Genomic DNA, 4,291 nt, shown 5'->3' with positions numbered 1-4,291 from the left:
CGGCATCGTGATCTCAGTCCATTTTCATATTTTTCAAACCGGTGCACACACACCCTTATCATGGGCTCAACCCACTTTCAATTTTTTTTCAACCTTCAATAAATATATAGTGTGATGATATTCAAACTCAAAACCTCTGTGTTTACTTCGTACAGAACAACCAACTCAGCTGTCTCACCTAATATGTTTAGTAATAGTTCTTTTTCTTCCTATTTTCCATGTGTCCTGGACTTTTCATTTTTTTTGCTGGGCCAGGTTTTTCATCAGTTTTTACATTTTCTTTTTTATCTCCGTCCCGGGGCCTGGCCCATATATTTTTTGTTTTTTAACCCCATTTATTTTTCTTTTCTTTGTTAACTTCCACCCGCTATAACTAACCGCGACAACTCGCTTGTCGTGCCTAGTTACTTCTTTTGTTCTTCTTGTTGTGCACCTTCTCAGTCTATTTTTCTGTTTTGTTTGTCCTTTTTTATTCGATTTTATTTGTTTTCATTTTCAGTATTTCTTCTTATTTTTCTCTTTTCTTTTCCATTTGCTAAATTTTTCCTTCAATTCATGATTTGTTTTGTCGAATACATTATACATGCTATCTATTCGGTTTTTGGGGTCAAAATGAATGTTGGTTTCATAAAAGTACAAACAGATATGTTTCTCTACAATTAGAAAACTAATTTTTATTTGAACTAAAAATGCGGTTCGGTCAACGGTTCTGACAGAACAGAACCGATGTTTAGACAAACCTGCTTATGCCACATGTTTTGGTAGGACCAGGTTCAGACAAATTTGATCGGTAGCAGTTGCCTTTATAGTTTTTTCACACGCTTTTTTCCTCAAGAGCAACCCGATGTGGTACTAAACCAGAATGTGTAGGTGAAAAAAAGCTGAGATGAGAAAAGAACGGAGAGGCTTAGACAGGTGTGTCGGGCAGCTGGGCAAACTGGGTCGGGGCACCACGGCGAGCCTCGACATGGCACTCATCCACACCTCCTGCTTGCCGGTCTTGGGCCAAAGCGCGGCCCAGCTGTTGCTCAGTTGAGGCCGGCAAACTCTAGGCGCCCGTCATAGTTGCGAAATAGCTTGCGCTGGTAGTCCTTGCACTGATCCCTGATGTCGGCGATGGTCATCAGCACGAACACTGCCACCACGCGCTGTGAAAGCGCCCCTGGCGCCCCTGTCCGGATGTACCGCACCACCACGCACTCCTCGGGGACCACCAACCGCAGCTTCACGCGCCACGGCTCCGCCTTCTTCGTCTTGTCGCTGCCGGAGCATGCGTGCGGGTGGCGAGGGCGCATATGCAACAGAGCCAAAGGTTAACGCTGCACGAAGGAGTTGGAGTAGGAGGAGTGGAATAGGCCGCAGCGGCACCGGCGTTGTCACGACCGTCGTTGCTCACCGCAAAGACGCGTACCAAGTGTTCGACGAAATGCATGAGCTAATTGTAAACTACGCAAAATTTAAGGGATCGGCTAGAAACGATCAAAGTTTAGAGAAGTTAAAATACTCCTATAAAGAATACTCGGTCATTTATTATTCTAAAATTTCAGGGGATAGACTAGAGATGGCCTGATATATGATGTCAGTTTCTCATCAAACGACCACTCAAAGTTCTTCATCGACGAGCTATAGAATGTGTGGTTGTTTCCGGACATGAAAACAAAAAACAAGTCAACCTTTCATACGCACTATGTCAGATATCGCTTGATTTGCCATGTCATGGAGACTTAAACTAATGAGCCGTTACGCTATTGCTATCTGTTCGCATCCGAAGTTTTTTCCATAGTATAATTGGTCAAGTGCTCTACAGTCCCGGTCCAAGCTTTTGTGCCGTATTGTCATACAAAATTGTGGTAGGTAAACTGTCCCATGTCATTAATAATTATTCCGTTCAAAACCGGCTCATTGGGGTTTAAGTCCTAGACTTGACACTAGTACTCACACTTTTCTATATTTATTTCAGACTTTTCGGCGATATTCGTTCACTGGAAGTTTAGAAAAGACGTACCCGTCGATTACAAGGTGTATATGATGACTGTCTATTCCAAGATGTTGCGCCAGTTCAGTATCTTGGAGGTGCTCGTAGAGGTTACCTGTGCGTGCATGTGTTCATAAGAATGACTGTGTATACTTGTGTGAGGATGTGCGATTGTATTAAAAAACTATTCTGTTATGTTGGTCCAAGTTGTTGATTGTTCCACTCCCCACGACAGCTCTTCCTTCATTCACCCTTGCCAGCCATTTTTGTCAAACCACACAAGATACAAAATAATAATTATGATCTGCTATGACATCGGACTAATAAGGACAGCCCAACTCGTTACTTCCAAGCCGGCTTTGGTTGCTCTTGCCTCTCAGCCATGGCAGTGCGTGCGGTGTGGTGGTGCGGTGCCTCGCAACACGTCTTTTGCACTTCTTCGGAAGCTTGCCAGGGTCTGCCTCTCTGGGCAAGTTACGCCAGATCTGACTCGCTCGGCGAACCAGATTAGGTCATCAAAATGGTGGGTTAAATAGAAAAGTCGCATGAAAACACCCAAAAAGATATGTACTTTGATTGATTTTCTCCACGATACTTCATCCTATAGCATGTCTAACTAGTTGTTTTCAAAATTTATCATGAATATTTTGATGTCATAATATATAAAATGGTGCCATCAGTATGCATGTTTCTCTACCTAACAACCACTCCAAATTGTTGTGATGTAGTTCTCATCGACTAGCTAATGAATACATGTCTGTTCCCGGATGTAATAGAAAAACACAAGCACAATGACTTTCAAACGGACTCTTCAGGTCCAAACAAAGTTTTATTGTCTTATACCTCTAGATGCAAGAAAATACAATATTGCAGTCCATACATAAACGGAAAATGTGAAAATGTGAAATCATCATATGTTTCATTGAGCTGACTGACCTGAACGACGATTAGTTTGAGTCACGACTTGATGGATAATGACACCATTGAAAACAATACAACTGGCTAGATGTAGGTTCTACCAATATGGTGACATAAACCAGTTCCTACTCATCATAATTGTCGTTTGAAATATCCAGTGTTTCTTTTCAAGACAACTACGGCGGGAAAAAGCAAGCCTGGACAAATATTTATATTTAAAAAAGAGACAAGAACCAGATACAACACAACGGCTACAGGACTTAGCACTGATGCACAAGAGAGAGAGAGAGAGAGAGAGAGAGAGAGAGAGAGAGAGAGAGAGAGAGAGAGAGAGAGAGCCCTATCAAGCAGCCTTGACCTAGCTTCTACATCCCACCCATCACAACTAGATTAGACCAAGAGCAGGAACGACTATTGTTGGATCAGTCCAAAGGAGAACCAACGTAGAGAAGACGTACAGAAAATGTCACTAGCTTGCCCTACTACAGCTTTGAACCTTGAAGAACTAGGACAGTCCTAGTCCCCATCGAAGGGCAATCTACCTCCGTGGCCATGTCATGACGAAGAGAGCCGCATACAGTGCCAAAGGGAATGTTCCATAGAGACAACCCTTGCATTTCCACTTGGCAACCCATGGCCCATCACAACCGACAAAGTGAACCTCAAACGCCGCCAAAGGACATGGAACACAGAGACCTCAACGGAACCACGAGCACCCCTGAGAAAAGGTCAACAAACAATACATGGAGTGCGAAAAAACATAGCTTGGGCCGCCACCACAGAGCATTTCCTCTTCTACCAGAAGACGTTACAAGGACTACATACTAATCTACCACACTCTAGCCGAGATGCCAGGTAGCCAATAGTGAATCAAGGCTCTAGGACGACTCCCACCAAGCAGGTAAAGACATCAGTGTTGCCATCGTCTTCCGATCCAAAGATAAATCTAAGGATTTCACTCGGGGTACACATGAAGGCATGATGTGGAAGCTTCACAATGAAGCCTCCAAGGGGTAAAATGCCGCCCAAAGGCGTTACCGTCATCGGTACCGACAAGGACAACACAAGGCTTTTGTCCAACTCATCGCATCCCGATCTCACCGCACCACACCACCTGCCGACTCCATTAAAAACATGAGCACGGGACCTTGCAAACCCTTCGGGAACTCCACAAGCAGAACAGGACGGGCCTCCCGGCGCTTGTAGCCAGCCGAAAAAGAGGCCCAACCCACTGCCGTTCGCTGGAACAACCACCACCAACCACACCCCAAACCACCTCCCATGACCTGCAGCCCATGCCCCAACAAGTAGCCACTTCCATGCCCATGCACCCACCGCCGAAGTTACCACCCACCACGAGGTGCAGCAAGATGGATGTATCAACCATCCCCCACAACA

The sequence above is a fragment of the Triticum dicoccoides genome, chromosome 6B (assembly GCF_002162155.2).
Source record: "Triticum dicoccoides isolate Atlit2015 ecotype Zavitan chromosome 6B, WEW_v2.0, whole genome shotgun sequence".
NCBI lineage: Eukaryota > Viridiplantae > Streptophyta > Magnoliopsida > Poales > Poaceae > Triticum > Triticum dicoccoides.
Note: the sequence above shows the minus strand (reverse complement) of the source record.